At 48.3% G+C, this 17047-nt stretch overlaps 1 long non-coding RNA gene across 1 annotated transcript in view; it reads right to left on the bottom strand.

Moving 5' to 3' along the window:
• The window catches only part of LOC139053378 (uncharacterized), a 77007-nt gene that overhangs the window by 31590 nt on the left and 28370 nt on the right, over nucleotides 1-17047 (bottom strand). The window contains exon 2 of the long non-coding RNA XR_011510448.1: nucleotides 8110-8249. This is a non-coding gene — a long non-coding RNA (uncharacterized lncRNA). The remainder of the gene's footprint in view (nucleotides 1-8109; nucleotides 8250-17047) is intronic.

Below are 17047 nucleotides of genomic sequence, written 5' to 3'. Positions count from 1 at the left end.
GCCGGTTCAGTTCGGAAGGTTTCGGCAGTTTCTTGGAACGTTGCCTGCACCAAAGGCAACCACTTCAGAAGAACGGGGTGGAGAGAGTGCAGCTTCATTTCCTCCTTCTTTCAAATCACTACATATATTTGTAAGGGGTCACGAGAATTTCTTGTTGAAAGTGTCCACAGGTGGTGCTTCTCTATTCGGAAAGCAATTTAGTCTGGCTCGTCCACAATCGCGTTCGACTCAGTAGGAGCAAGCTAGCCTGAGAGCACGAGACCAAAGGAAGAGTTGCTCTCTGTCATTTCGCTCTTGCTTGCCTGGAGTGCGTGGATATTATTTGAGTGGTCGCATCGCCTATCAAGACCGACGCCACGTGCAGCCGTGCGGGACCACAACTCGAAGCATCCCAGCACTCGTATAAGGTGAGTGAGTAAATAACTGTCTTTTGTCGATGCATTATATTACGGCAACGAATTTTAGGTCGACATTATATTTTGCAACGTTTTTGTGAGCGCTCGCGCAACAAGTGTGGTGGAATGTTTGGGAAATGACGAAGCCAGTCGTCAAAGTAAGCGGTTTGAATTGTTAACGAGAAATCGTGTACATGGCCTTTGCTTCTTCTTTGGTTGTTGAGAGAGACATTTTGTCGCCGAACCGAAACGGCCGAGAGTTGGACGAACGTCGTTGCTCCTTAACGCAGTAAGGTAAAACTAGCGCTGCATGCCAGATCTTGCGTGCGCATGCACGACATTTCAATGACGACCGCTGAAAACACTGGTCCGTAATTGCGAAGCGGTCGCTTTTTTTCCTCAGTGGTTGACGTCAGTGAGGCGCATGTAAAATAACACTATCTTGACAAGGTCGCTACTACCAGGGCCAGGCGCAGGGTTCGCCCAAGCATTTGAAGACGGTATTTTCATTGCGGCGCTTTTGTCCTAATAGATGATGAGATAGGGACAATGCTTCGATAACGCTGAAATATTTCAGCATACCTCGAAGTGATAAACTTAGATGGGAAGTAAAAGACGGGGCGACACACGTAATCGTTTCGGCTGTTTCTCAAGGCAAGTCGGGCTGTTATAGATGTGTTTATTCACGTTGCTGTAGAACTGCTACAGGAAGGGCGCATATTCTCTGCCAATATTTGCTGCAATACATATAAAGACAATTCAGTTGCATTAGGTACCCTATACAGTGCACGCGTTCAGAAATACTTTATTATACATGTCGGCGTCCCCCTGCACACTATGATATCTAAAATAATCACACGGAGCTATGTCTTTTCTTGAGATAACGGATATTTGTGGGACGACACCATAAGTAAAAACAAAATATATGCAAATTTCAACACTCGCCGTTCGCCTGCTATTAGTTTACTATACTGCTAAACGCTAGGCGCCGCTATGAAGGCATACATAGCGGCACAGACTGACGGCATATCGTCTGTAGCTATACCGGAATTTGTTTATCACTGTATATGCCGATAATTTACGTCTCACATGAGCTGCTTGAGAAAGTTGTTTACGAATGCAGCTTACTTTGCCGGGACCTGCAAAAGCAGCGGTTCTGCGCTATAAAAATTTACGCCCAACAGTGACGCAACAAGTAGTCGCTGCAAATGATAGGTGCGATGCAAAGCGTCTGCGCCTGCATACCACTGCTACAGACCCCTTTGTAGTCTCTCTATCGGCTTTGTCACGCCCTTATGATTCCTTGCTGTGGCATTCTTACGAGCAGGTCCTAGCACGCAGCTGAGGCAATCGCAGAAGCCATTGCTCGCGACATTGCAACGACGACGGGGCGGCCGCCTTCGTGCATGAATTTTCACGGGTCAAGATGGCGGCCGCGAAATACTTTTGCTAGAGTGTACCAGCAAGGTTTCGAGTGGGCCGAATAACCGGCTCCGCGCTTGCTAGGAGGTGAGGCGCTCCGCGTTGAAAATGCTGCGGTGGCGCTGCGGTCGAAGTGGATTGGGTTGCGCCGGAGCAGACGAAGCGTCAGGAATGTTCTCGAGCAGCTAGCGGCGGCGGTTTTCTTTGCGTAGCTCGTTCTTTTGTGATCACTGTTTTATCCTGCTGTTACCATCGAAGTGTATGGCATGCCTAATCGAAGGCATCGTCACTGCTACGCACCGGGATGTCGCACCGGCTACGCGAGCGTCCCAGCCGAGAAGAAGCTGTCGTTGTCCAGCGTCCCGAAAGATGCGGTTCGAAGGAAAGCCTGGGAGCGGAACCTCCATCGCGCTGACAAGCCTCTGGATGAGAACTGCGCAGTTTGTGAGCTGCACTTTGAAGAACGGTGCATACTTCGTGACTACGTGCACGTAGTGGCCGGCAAAAAAGTGAGAATCGCACGCGGAGTGCCCGCGCTCACACCGGAAGCAGTGCCCACGCTTTTGCGCAATACGCCGAAGTATTTGAGCTCAAAGGCACCCCCGAAACGTGCACCACGCAAGCGTGGCACGTCTACCGTGCTCGAAAGCCTGGGCTGCAAAAGGAAGAAAGCCTGCACGAGTGTACCTACGGCCGTGCACGACAGTGGAAACTGCGACGACGAGTCGGCAGTGGAGTGCACGCAATGGCCAGCTCTTGACTCAAACAATCTCAGGGACCTGAAGACCCCTTCAGCGTACTGGTCAGTGCATAATTTTTCCGACTACGAAGGCACTGTTTATGCACTGTCAAGCTTGGAAGCAAGTTCTGTCACGGTGACCTCTGAAAGGGCTGTTCTGTTCAGCCTGAGTGCGACCGAGATTACGTACAGAACATTCCTCAAGCGAAAACTCGTTGCTGAAGGTGCTGCGAAGACTGCGAGTGCAAGGTTGTGAAGTTTTATATTGTAACACGGCTCCACTTCCTGATTAAGGGCCTAAACAAATCAAATGATGAAAGGCGTCAAAGGATGAAGCACCTAAAAGTGCGCAGGTGTCTGTGACACTGACAAGCAGTACTGCTGGTTGCTTTCGCGAAATAAATGTTGACATATTTTGCATTTGAGTTGCACGTGCCATCAGTGGTTTATAATATACATCATTCCTGTCCAATTATTGGAATGTTTCACGGCCTTTTATTGCCATAACCAAAAATGTATTCATCTTTGTGCAACACCAAGAAAATATTTTGCTTGTACAACAGAACTTTGGTCACTGATAGCCTGCCTGCTCACAACGAAAAGGTTCAGAGAGAAGTAAACTGAGCGCTGAGTGGTGTTCGAATCCCAGTCTTGCACTCAGCTGTTGCGATTTGCGTACGCGGGGGCCCTTGAGCGCTCCGAATTTGTAACATTTCTCGACTTTGCGATTCCAGACTTTCATTTGGAATCGCGCCCGAACGCATTCCTGCGCTTTATTTTTGTGCGCGTCCATGCATTCCGCGTAAATCTATTTCGTTCTCGCACTGACAGCATGCTTTCGCGATTCCACTGCCTAATACACATCGTCTGGTTAAGGACTTTTTTTTATTACCTTTGCATGACGACGGATATTTCATCAGTATTCGAAGAACAAAAGTTATGGTAGACTCCGTGTAAGCTGCCAGGCCAGACATACACGCGAACTTGTGGAGTGCGCGGCAGTTGGAACTCGCCTGACGCGCACACGGAGGGGACGGTCAAGCGACTACAAGCTCTCCGAAACACCTCGGGGCCTATCTTGTGCCGTACTGCGCCAATGACCCCTGTTTGAATAAAAAGAATCAACCCGTACAGCCAAGACGCCGCAGAAGGGGCCGCAGCGCACAGCTTGCGCCGCGTCTGCCGGCGCGCCCAGCCAATCCACTTCGATCACAGCGCCCTCTATTCTCTCGACAGCCAGCGCCTCGCTTTGAGCGTCTCATTCGTGTCACTCAGATGTTCTAGTACACTCTCTACTTTTGCAACACAGTCGGCCAGATTTGCTACAAAGTTATGCGGGAAAGCCACACGCCTGAGAATAGGAGCGCGCGGCATTGACAGCAGTGTATTCAAGCGAAGCACACCGCGTCGTGGGAGGGGGGGGGGGGTCACTCGGTGTGCATACATGACAGGAAGGAGTCCGCGAAGAAACGCGACGCTAAAAAATAGTTTTCCCCCCACCGCATCGAATGTGCACAATGCCCTCTGGAGCTCCCTGGCCATCGCTACATTACCCTCTTGACAGCTGTAATTATGCGTGATTCCCCTCAGAAGCTGCAGCTGCAGCGCTTCCCTTTTTACTAAGGTGCGAGTCCAGTGGGGACGTAGATATAACTGTAGAGTGGAGGGAAGACAAGATGCAGTTCCTATACAAGGTAAGTGGGAGGTCCGGATGGAAGGCAAGCAAGCCTATTACTATACGAGCGGGATACGCTTGGGTTCAAGGTACGGTACAGGATGTTGCTGCTATTTCTGAAAAATAAGCACCTTCCAAATATCTCAAGTGGACAAACTACGCAGCGCACGCACCAGCAGAGGCGAAATAATTAAAGCGCACTGCAACGTCCACACAACACTAGCGAAGCAGTCGACAGTTAAATTAACATTTCTGTGCCCGCCGGGGTAGCTTTGCTGATATTTCATTCCTAGAGGTCGGGGATTTTATCTCAACCGCGGCAGTCGCATTTCGGCGGGGACGAAATAGGAAACGCACTTGCACTTAGATTTTGGGACACGTTCAAGAGACCCTGAAACGATTTTGACAATTTTCTACAAACGTACTGGGTCGTTAGAGTGGGTCCTTCTGGTCATTATTTGACGCATATAAGTGCTGCGCGTACAGCGTGTAATTTATTATAAAGTGTTAAAGATACACATCGCGTCTGATCGCAGCACACTGCGCAGTGGAATTTTAAGCCACCCCTACCCATATGGTGCAAATCACCTCAATGAGGTCAGGGGGCGAGCTATCCGATTGGCTGACCAAGGCGCGTGATAGATAATTTTTCCAACTTAATGGAAAAGATGCAGTTCCTATACAAGGTAAGTGGGAGGTCCGGATGGAAGGCAAGCAAGCCTATTACTATACGAGCGGGATACGCTTGGGTTCAAGGTACGGTACAGGATGTTGCTGCTATTTCTGAAAAATAAGCACCTTCCAAATATCTCAAGTGGACAAACTACGCAGCGCACGCACCAGCAGAGGCGAAATAATTAAAGCGCACTGCAACGTCCACACAACACTAGCGAAGCAGTCGACAGTTAAATTAACATTTCTGTGCCCGCCGGGGTAGCTTTGCTGATATTTCATTCCTAGAGGTCGGGGATTTTATCTCAACCGCGGCAGTCGCATTTCGGCGGGGACGAAATAGGAAACGCACTTGCACTTAGATTTTGGGACACGTTCAAGAGACCCTGAAACGATTTTGACAATTTTCTACAAACGTACTGGGTCGTTAGAGTGGGTCCTTCTGGTCATTATTTGACGCATATAAGTGCTGCGCGTACAGCGTGTAATTTATTATAAAGTGTTAAAGATACACATCGCGTCTGATCGCAGCACACTGCGCAGTGGAATTTTAAGCCACCCCTACCCATATGGTGCAAATCACCTCAATGAGGTCAGGGGGCGAGCTATCCGATTGGCTGACCAAGGCGCGTGATAGATAATTTTTCCAACTTAATGGAAAAAAATATGATGTTCGTAGTGGTTGGAATGTTAGTTAATTTGTTTTTATGAAAAGAATGTAACACAAAGAGAGCGCACAAAAAAGTTTTCTGCAAACTTAAGCACTTCCTGCAGCCAGCAAGTGTCGTCTGCTTGTATTACAATGTGCTCCGTCTTTGACGAGAACTCCGCCGTCAGTGTCGGTCTGTTTTTTCGCGAGCGCTATGATTCGACTTTGTTGCGTTGTGGACCGCAAACGTAGCGGCTGGCAACATGTCAAGCTGCTACATCGTGTCCCTCTGTTAGCAAGTAGACGAGCGGACTGACTGTAGTGCATCGGACTGCCGCTATCCGATCGGCGCAAGGATTTGCGCGATTGCAGCTACCTAAGATTACAAACGCAATAGCGTTTCGCGAGTCACGTATTAGGATAAACGCAACCGCAAAGGGGACAGGGCCTGGCCGTGTCCCCTTGCGTGTCGTTTCAGAGGCTGAAGAGAAGTGCAAATGTGAATGGTCTGCATGGTGAAGCCACCTGGTTGCATAGAGCTCAACCAGACACTGTAGCAGTAACAAACTGTATTCTTTGCTGCTGGTGTAAAGTTTTCGCAGGAGTGTAATTGTTTACACGTTGTGTTTGTAAATGTTCAAAATGTTTCACACTTGGTTAGAGCAATATCAGCTCTTTGGCTGGTTAAGCTCTGCGCCCACGGGTGGCTGGACCGTGGAGACCAATCAGGCAGCTGACGTACATCTACGGTTCATCAGTTCCTTCATCAGCTTGAATTTATGCTTCCACCGTTCTGTCGAAACGTTCCGCTAGTGTGCGTTTAACTGAATACCAGAAACATTTGGCGCTGCGACAGAATGCTCGCAACGAACGCTGCTTCGACAGCTCTCGCTTGGGGTTGATGGCCAACCGGCTAGCGGAGAGGTTTCGCGCAAACGGGGGGGGGGGGGGGGGGGGCTCGAACATATTAACCTGAAGTGGACGATGTGACGTCGAATCGTGACGCTGGACCAGAGAAGGCGAAGCTTAGCCGCGATGGCTAGGCGAGCGAGTTGAGGAGGAACAGAATGTCAAGGGAGGAGGTTACCTTGTAATCACTTGTAGCTCCATTAATAAGTAACGCTTCGCTTAAATTGTGGTGCGAATGTTCCACTTAAGCTGCACCCTACGCCTCTGCAAAATTTGTCTGAACCGCTTCAGGGGCCCTTTAAAGGACATTAGAGTGTCAAAATTAACCCGGAGTCTGCCACTACGGCGTGCCTCATAATCCAATTGTGGTTTTGGCATGTAAAGCGCTATAAACCAATTAAAGTTTAATACCTCTTCCACAATGCGATGTGCCATGCGAGGCAATGCCTGTGGTCAAACCTCTCAGAGGTTATGAAATATGGCACACAAAATGCCTCAAGCAAACATCTCTCCATGTGTCTTCTGTGTACTACAAAGACAAACAGTAATGGTGCACGGAAGGTAACGTTTAATACCAACTAATCAGTCTCGTGTTAGGCTAAACGTTGCCGATATTAAGCTTTAGCCATGAACATCGGCGCTAATCGTCAATCAAACTATCCAGCACGAAATGCTTCGCCTACATCTATTGCCACAGTGCGTGGATATGCTATAATTTTTAGTAGTTGCTTTCTTTTCTCTATTTTGTAACTAGCCTGCGAGTAAAACTCAATCCGTCATCCGAAATTGCCGTGACTAGACTTTACGCTTTCGTGACTTAGTACTGTGATAGTACCTATGATAGCCGTCTACCTATGATAATAACCAAGAACCTGCGTAATCGCAAAAGTTGCAGACGCTGAGTCTAGCACGAACTGGAATCTCTTGCCTGATGCCTTGAATGATTCACTATATGGAGGCGATTTGTGCATATGGGCATCTGACTCGAGTACTCAAGCCGTTCATTAAAATCTACAAGCTGGCCTAACACAAATTATTTCTTTTTGTTAGAAGGAAAGGTATAATTATTTCACATGAGACAACTGCTTCATTTCCTTTTAGAAGGAAATGCCTCAATAAGTTTGTGAATGTTGCATAAATGTCTTGCATAAATGTTGGCAGCCAGCGGTTTTCGCGTTTCCTCAAATGAACGGTGAAATCGCGATGAACACCGGTGTCGTCATATTTACGCTGGTGCTTTCACGACCAGGGTTCAGTGCCCCAGGTGCATATTGAGCGAAGCAGAGCGCAAGGAAGCATTTGATTTTTTTTTTTTTGCGTCACCGAGAGGCCAATGTTAACAGCGGCCACTGCAACGTCGACGTCCCCGCACTTGAGTTAAAGAACGCATGCGTCAGCAACGCCGTCAACAATTCTGCTTCTGGCTTGGAATTCCGGTGGTCAGGACAACATTCTCGGCCCAATGGATGGACGGGCGGCCAATTTGTTGTTGTAAGTGGCCACACGGCGCACTTGAACGACTGTCGCTTCCAGTAGGACACTCGTTGGAAGTCGGTTGCGGCTCTGCACTGCAAGTCTCCGCCAAAGCGATGATCTCTGCTTTCGGCATTGCACAATCCAATTCAATGTCTGGGGCATGTAGGCTTACCATTGAAGGACACGATTGACACGTGTCAGTTTCTTGCGGCTTGTTGCAGCCTGTCGATGGCGTGATCAATTTCATAACTTCCGCTTGTTTAGGAGAACCATTTCGCCACGCAGTGTTCGATCCGTGGTATGGCTGCGATGCTGAAATGAAAAGTCATTGTTTCAATTTGTTAGCTAGAAGGTTTCAACAGCGGTTGCACGCGGTAGTGCGACGTACACGAGCCGGAGAGGCTGCCTCTTATCCTAGTCGTGCATAGCCTGTGATTCGGAGCCGCGTAACAGGTTTACTACATCGAAATCGCTACCTTTTACCAATGTCAGTTACATTGATCATTTATAATGCCCTATTTGCCTCGCATGCAAATTATTGCCATCTTGTATGGGGCACGACATCAGCTTCCAATCACTCTAAGATACTATTGATGCAAAAAAAGATAATACGCGCTATCGCAAATGTGCCATACAACTCACACACTGAGCATCTTTCTACCAAGTAAAACATAACAAAAAGTCATCATCTCGACAAACAAACCCTCCTACGCACCTATTAGTTTCAGGTAAAAAATAGAAGCAACCTAATTACAAATATAGCAAACTTACGGTCATCAAATTACGGACGAATTACGGCCATCAAATGGTCGCAAATACCTTGCCACGGCTAATAAATTCTTACCTAGAAGCCGGCATTGACATCCATGCCCTGACACCATCGGAGCTCATCTGTCTGGTGAAAACTACCATTTAAATCGCCGTGATTCCATAAAACCATATGCATTCAATGAAAGAAATGTAATTCATTTTGACGTAACCCACTGTTCTTTATTTTTTTTCATTTCTGAAAGTGTTCTTTGCCACCGTTCTACGAATATGTAAAGGGGGCCAGGGACCACTCAAGCTGCCAATAAGCAGCTTTTACCTTGGCCCCCTCCATTTGCTAGTAAATGGGCACAAATAAAATGAAATGAAATCAAATGAAATTTGTGGATGGTCATTGCATTGGCTTGTAAGAGGGGAAATCTGACTCTCTCGTAAATACCGTTATCGCGCATGTGCGAAGTTACGGTAACATTGCGCCTGCCTATGGGTACCCACTGGGGTCGCACTGCAGGCTGGCGCCCTCTAGCGTGTTTTGCCTTGTCCTTTGCGACGACACCTGCCGATGCATGGTGTATCCACACGACGGACGGCTCCTCGCAAATCTGTGCCGCGGACGCTTATTCCGCCGCCCGTCCGGCTGCGAAGCGCATCCAGACGACGGACGGACTGAGTAGGCGACCGCGCCGGAAAAATAAAGATGGCGGCTACGCCCGAAGCGACTGCCGTCCGCCTCGAACCTGTAAAGTCGTCGTCGTACACTGTGAGGCCCGTAACTTTCAAACTGAGGATTGTATTTGGTTTAAATTTGTGTCCAGAAGCTTCGACAGCAATATATTTGTGATGAGTGGGCACCGTTTCCGAAAGCGATACTCAGATTCTCGGCGTGTAGGCTTAGAGCGGCTGTATTGGCTGAACATGGCCTCGAAGATGTTGCGGCGGCCTGGGCGGATCTCAGTGGCCGCAAGTTAACATGATTGCTTGTTTCTACTCACTCTAGATGGCGCCATCGGTGTAACAAACACTTTGTCATAGGTGTTTTTCACTTTGAATGAAAATAGAGATCGAAAGGAAACGACGGTTGGCCGCAATGGCTGTTGTTTTGTCCGAATTGAACACGAATGGTGTTAGCAGCGATGAAACTGTTTCAGAAATATACCAAAGCAGCGCTTGTTGCCAGACTGTAGAGCATGCTAGGCTAAATCCGCAGCATTTGAACCCCAAAATCCGGATGCGAAAAATAGCTCGGCATTTTCCGTCCGTGGGGGTCGCGGACGACGCGCGGACGGCACAAATCCGTGACGCGTCGTCACGTGATGCGCAGTCCGTCGCGGAAAAGACGGATTTCGTCCGTCGTGTGGATCCACCATAAACTCCCGAGTCACAGACGCTGTGCATAGTCGTTCTCGTTATTTCCGATGTTGCTTAGTACAGCCGACTTTGCTGCGGACTAAGTCGTCTTTGTTGACTCTTAACAATGGTACGTTCTCCAATGCAAGATTTGAGGTCTCTGGGCACAGAACACGCACAGGCATGTCGTTCATTTACTCACTCCCCTGGCGATGAGAGCGAAAGAAAGCATTGCTCATTTGCAAAGGTTTCTGGCGGGGATATTTCTTGCGATCGTGTTTCGTTACGGGAACTGCCATGAGCGCCAGAAGTGTAAGGTCAATCACCCGTTTCTTGACTGTGTCGGTTTGAGTGTGTCGGACTGATTCGGTTGTAGCCTTTCCTCACCTCCTCCCTGGGCAGTCCATGCAATGCTTCTGTAGGGGGAGGGAGGGGAGTCACACCTAATTACGGCGTCCTAATTGCGTCCTAATTACACCTAATTGCTGCTGCGCTGCGTTGCAGCAGCAGCAGTAGAAAAGGTGAAGAGGCAAAAAAAAAGCTTAGTTTTAAAGCAGCGCTGTCGCGTCCCAAATTTTTGCGGTTAATGAATGAAAACAGAATACGGCCGAGGTGGATGACGAGCTGAATGGCATGCAGTCGTACATTGTCTGCATTGCCCTGCACCACCGTGTTGGTTCTAGCCATTCCAGTATGGCTCTCTTGTCACGTTGTTCACGTCGAGGGCAAAGTTAACCGTGTTAAAGATCTCTAGAAGCAGACAACTAAGGCTGCCAGCCTTGAATTCGATTCAATCTCAGTAGCGCCATGCTAAAATTAAAAAAAACCTGTCTTTTCTTCCCTTTTTTAACACATGTAAGACTACAAGAGCTATTGGTGCGTCGTATGAAACTGTTTATGCAATTTAAAAGCGACAGCACTTGCAAATGCATATTTTTCGGCCAGCAGCATCGAGAATTAAACACGAGAGATTTCATTGGAGTTAGTCAATGAGCGAAAAATAAAGTGCTTCTACGAATGAAATAAAGGATTTGTTTAGCTTTTCTCGGCGTCTATTATTTCAGCACAATTTCCACGTAATAGAAGAAATACATATAGGAATTCTAAATTGCGTGTGTGAGTTCTGGAACAGGGTCCGATCATGGGCACAAGCCTACAGACCCTTAGATTGTGTAGCCAACATAACATACTTTCAAGAAAATAAACTGAATTTAAATTAGGCGGTTTTACGTGCCAAAAACACGATCTGATTTAGGGGCACGTCGTCGTGGGAGACTTCGGAATTATTTGTGACACCTAGGGCTCTTTAACATGCGCCTAAATAAGCAGCCGGGTATTTTCGCATATCGCAAGAAAATCTAAGAAGCTGATCAATATAATCTGCGTTATTCCACTAGGTTTGTGTGCTTTATAAGCACCAACGAAACGGTATTGCATCGGGCCATTATGCGTCACCATTTATTGATTTATTACGCTTAACTGCGGGTTATGGCGCAGCATCTGTTAGCATATACAGACTAAGCGAACAATCGGGAAAGCAAAATATTTGAATATTAGGAGAATCACAACTGCCAGTAAAAATGAGCAAAAATGAGCCAAGGAGAAAAAAATGTTCCTACCAATTAAATTAATTGCGCTGAAGCCTTTTTGATAGTTTCATAGTTAAACCAAAATAACATAAAATGTAAGTAACATCCACAAACACGCATCAGAGTTTAGTTATCTACCGCCAAACAGATGTCGCCGCAATTTCGAAGCCGATACACGTGCTTGAACTTGCTCAGGCATGTTGGCAACATGGTCCAATAGCGTAAAACTATACCAATCTCCTGACGTCAAATTTTCGTAACCGAGGACGTAAGCATCAGGCGGTAACCTGCAGCGTTGTCTGAAAGGGCCAATCACACATTTGTATATAGGGGTTCATTTTCGTTTGCCTTCAAAACGAATAACACTGTCTACATTGAGCGGTTTTTCTTATATAATGGGCTGTCAAGAAGCGAGGAGTATGCTCAAGCAGAGCGGGTTTCGATGGGGCCGAGCCAGCGCAGTGAATATCGATGACCGCGTAAGCGCGTTGGACTCCGCTATTGGTCCGCTTCCCCTTACTTGGCTTGAGGTGGCTGGTCGAAAATCGCGGTGGCCTGCAACGGAAGGCTAGGATTGTACCATAGGTTAGGACTGTCGCAAAAACGGATACTTAACAAGGAGTTGCCAGTGCGATGCCGTATACGTGCCGAAAGGCTAAATAATGTTATACTATCAGGCAAGAAGATGTAATATACGGAAATAAATTCACGCTCTCCGAAAGATGCGAGTAGCCAGCGCCTGAGGCCTCGGCGAGCAGCCATCTTCCATTCCTCTCGGAACGAGGTAGTCGTCGGCTAATCATAAAACAAATTCAGTTGTGTTGCGCATATTAATGCATCTTTAGCGCGGTCAGTTTTCGCGGTTTTATGACGTTGTGTGACAGACAGGCGAAATGGGCGCTGCGCGAAAGCGTTTGCCCAATAGCAGAGGGCCTACGGTGAAATGGCATCGAATGAGAAATGACAACGTTTCTTTCGTTCGGTGTAATCATGCATAATTAGCGTGTGCTTTTCATATCAGATGGGGAGCTATCGCGGCTTTTTAACGCCGCCTGACTGACAGGCGAAGTCCAGGTGTCCCGAAAATGCCTTGACCAATTGTGGAGGGCTGAGTGCACAATTGGAATAGAAACGTTTGGAATATTGCCATATTGTGAATGATGTGTCAATTGATGTCTTTGTTGCGAACGTTGAATCTTTCTTTGAAAATGCTTTTATCAATGTGTTGTAGTCACAGCGTTCTTGATTATAAGTCATGAATTGTATGATTCCACAGCTAGCTGCACACTTTGATTCTATTATTTATATAAATTATGTATCTTTTCATTCATCTTCCGGAACACCAAACCTGTTGTACCACTTATTGTACATTCCACTCCTGTCAGAGCCTGAGAAAGGGTCACAGTATTATGAAAAAAATAAATAAATAATAAATAATAGCTTTACGTTGTAGCGCCGCTTATTGCGAGTTAACTAGACGCCTTGTAGCATTGCTTTCCGCTTGATCTACGCGGTCTAGATGCCTGTAACCGTGCTTATCTGGCTGGCGCGATGTGCACCGGCACAGTGGAATTAACGCTATAGCTGTACGTTAAGATACACCGCTTTTTAAGAACGTTCAAAAAAAGACAGAGGCCAACGCTGTACGCTAGTGTTGCTTCGTTTTACAGTGGAGCCAAAAAAAATTTGTACGTGCAGAATATGCTGCGGGAGTTATATGAATAATGCGTACGCATTTCGCAGTAACGACGTGGTGTCGTGGGGTCTTGCGCTGGTGCGTTTGGTACAATCGCGAAAACGACCGCGAGAGAATCGCGAAAGGGAGAAGCGCGTTTTTAACACCGAACTGTTGAGTGACACCCTACTCGAGACGCCGCAGGAGAGGCGAGTGTAGAAGCAAAGTTCACTCGTGTTATGGAGAGCCCACAGTGGATGTGGACGTGTGGTGAACTGATGAGGGAGACGTAGGAAATGAAGCAAATGCATGCAGCTTGGCCTGGAACGTCGGCATGGCGTCGTTCTCGTTGTTGCTTGAGTTCGGGAGCGTGTTGCTGTAGTCACCCACTCTGCGAAGAGTCGTTCATTTGTTTCTGGTGTAATCTGTATTCATGCCGATACTCTGCTTTCCCGGGTTTCCGCTCTTCTTCACTAAGTGGCTCCACTCTTGTTGGCGCCATTACAATAAATACGACAGCGCTGCGGCGATACGAACTGCTGCGCAAAGAGGCGCCACGTGACTAATGAGGCAAGCAAACTACTGCAAGTGGCTGCTCCACAGTCCTGGTGGTCACAGAGACGCGCTCGTGCCACCGATCACACGGTCGTCAATTCGGGCACGTTGGTCGCGTCAGGTTACGTTGGCGGCGCCAGTGCGTCGAACCATCGGTCGTAGAATAGACGCAGGTTGTTCTCAACAACGTGACGTAACGTGTGCGCGCGCTCACGCTACGTCGGAATATATTTAGCCTTATAAAGGGCAACTCCGCTGTTTTTAAAACCAGAGAAGGCGGTTGTCATTTTCAAACGGTATTGAATGTCCTGTGACCGGTAGGGTGGTGCAATTTGGATACAAATTGAACATTAACTTTAAGTAACCCATATACAAGATATCATAGGATACCGAAACCGAAAGGGGTGTCTGTCTTTTGTAGCGTCACGATGAGTCGATGGCGTGAGACCCTACAATACCACAGTGTAAGCACGCATAACACAGTGTGAACGCGTGCTAGACACGTAATAGACGTGGCGGTAACGACAAAGAAGCGCAGCTGATGGCTGATGATATCTCTTGATTACACAGGTCGCTTCTGCAGTTTTGCAGGAGTAGACAGCGTCCATTTCAGGCAGGATTTCAGTGACAGTGACGGCGTAGTCTCTGATATCCGAAACATCGGATGGCTAGTAAAAAGACATAAGTAGAGAACCCGCAACAAACATTTAAAATTCATTTTCAGCAAACCGAAATGTCTTGCAGCAATACAATTTGGCACCGGTCCATAGCCAGAGTGCAAACGCAACCGTATATTGAAGCTTTTATTAACGTCAGTGCACATCGAGAAATCGCAAGAGTTGTCCTTTAAGGTTTCCCAACCGCCACTGTCGCAGCAGAGGGAAAGGCCGACGCACGCACAGACACCGCCGGTGACTGCCTCAGCGAGGAGGAAGAGAAGGAGGGAATGCGCACACGAAGCGTCTTGCTCGCCGAAAGAAGACAGCACTGGCGAGCCCACGCCAACCTGAGGCGGTCGAGCTCGCGATGGGGAACGAGGCGAGATTGCGCACACAAAGGATAACGTCTTTTCACAGATGCGGCCATCTAAGCGTTTTATTGCGACAGCAATTATACGGGCTCTCCAGGCGCACTCCTGCCGTAGCCCAGGGGTTCCGAATAAAGTCCACGGGCGATAAAACAATCGCCTAGCGCCGTATGCTGTATATGCGAAACAAAGCGTGCGAGGGCGAGCAGGCGAACGCGGTTCAATCCAGCACCTCGCGTGCGCCAGCGAGGAACGCGAGCCGGAAGCGTGCCCTCTCCTGATGCGCGCGATGCACGGGGGTCAGGCGAGGGAGGGGTGGCTATTTTCCGGCGGCTGCTAGGGTGCGTCGATGTCCTCCTCGCTCACCGCTCCGAAGAGTGGAGACAACCGCGCCGTCTACTACGGCGGTACTCAGGCGAATGGCGGACGCCATAGTCGGCGCCTTTGATGGAAGCCGTAGGGACGCATTGCCGGCGCTCGTATGTCTTGAAAACGATCGGCGACGTGGCGAAAGTGCGCGACCACGCAGGTCTCATATTCAAAGCGATCTTTGAGGTTTGTAGAGTGCGCGTAGTGCCGGTAGCTTGGTATGCGCTGGGCTTTCGAAGTTTTGTTCAAGCTGAAGCGATAGATGCACAAAGATAAGTTCGTTTGCTGCTCCCGCAATTCCCCACTCCAGCATTTTGACAGCGAGTTTCCCCGCTCGTCGAGAGAGATGTGTTCATGTTTCCCTGTGCGCGCGTGACACCTTGCTTGTTAACATGATTAAAACATGTTGGCCGGCTTGTTGGTTTATATCCATGATAGAATGTGTACGCGCGACTAACAACGACGCAGAAAGCTGTCGACACACAAAGAAAGAGCTGTCTAAGGATGTCTGCTTCTTTCTACATCCTCGTTGAGTCACTGCAGGCTTAGATATTCTATTATTGTTATTTTCCTTAGTGAGCTAATGTTTAAAGTTTATATGCGGTTGCTCAAGCTACTATCCTCACTTCGTACAGCTTTCCACTATTTTGTTATCGCAATCGGTGCTTCGCCTTGTCGAAAGTGCGACATTCTTTCAACCGTTGTGGGCGGCTTGGCGTACTTCGAACGTCAGGGCACTCGCCGTGGGTTTGGCGGCGTGACACAACTTGTTCATCATATAGGCGAGTAGCAACGTCGCCAAATCTCCACAGCGTTTCTTGCCTTTTACATAAATGGCCAATGGTTCGCGATATTCTTTCCCTTCGTGGTCAAAACATGCTATACAACAGAACTAACATCCCTTGAGCGAAACGCGCTGGTCATCTTTAATAGTGAAGCAACTGTTTAGTCGCTAAATCTTTGGCGCACCTTTTTTTTAATCTTCTACGCGCAGGTTCCACGTGCGACGACTGAAGGACAGCGTTCAGTGGGCAGCACACCGTTTCGCCAAACAAGTGGCCGGTGAAGCATGTCTGAATCCTCTCAAGCTCTCGTCACCAAACGTGCACCCGACCGGGACAGCATTGACTGGGACGCACTGAACATCCCATGCACTAAGAAGGATGGTGCCACCTGCAGCCTAATGAAACACCGTCGTGATTTGAATAAGGTCCTTCGACGTGCTCGCCTTGAGCTTGCGGATGATGGGCGAAGAGAGAGAGGAGGTGACGTCCTAGTTGAGTGCAGCCGGACACGCGCTTACCGGTACGCTGCATGGGGCGCTGAGCAAGTCTCGCGCGAAGCGAGGGCACTGGATCTCGCCGTGCGTCTACTTGCCGAGCATCGCTGCATCACAGCGATAAAATTCGATGCCATTTGGATGCTTCGCGCCTCGATGCTTTCAGCAATAAATCGCAATCGCTTTTTGACAAGCATTACCATCTGCCCAACAACATTATCATCACCTCGCGATGACGGTATCTTCCTCGAAATGCTCAATCCTATTCCACAGCGTGGAAATGTGGCCCTCAAGGTCAACGAGTTTAACGAGGAAGGTGGAGTCGACGTGGCCATGCCTGGAAGGTCACTCGGCTTAGGCATTGATCATCTCACAACACTCGACATGTCAGATGTTCACATGACCGATACCCATGCGTGTTGGCTGATCCGGGATCTCACTGAAAACAAGAGCATCACTGAACTCGGTGTCTCACACTGCGTGTTCGGCTATCGCGACGAA

The sequence above is a fragment of the Dermacentor albipictus genome, unplaced genomic scaffold (assembly GCF_038994185.2).
Source record: "Dermacentor albipictus isolate Rhodes 1998 colony unplaced genomic scaffold, USDA_Dalb.pri_finalv2 scaffold_106, whole genome shotgun sequence".
Lineage (NCBI taxonomy): Eukaryota > Metazoa > Arthropoda > Arachnida > Ixodida > Ixodidae > Dermacentor > Dermacentor albipictus.
This window is presented reverse-complemented; position numbering and strand designations above follow the sequence as displayed.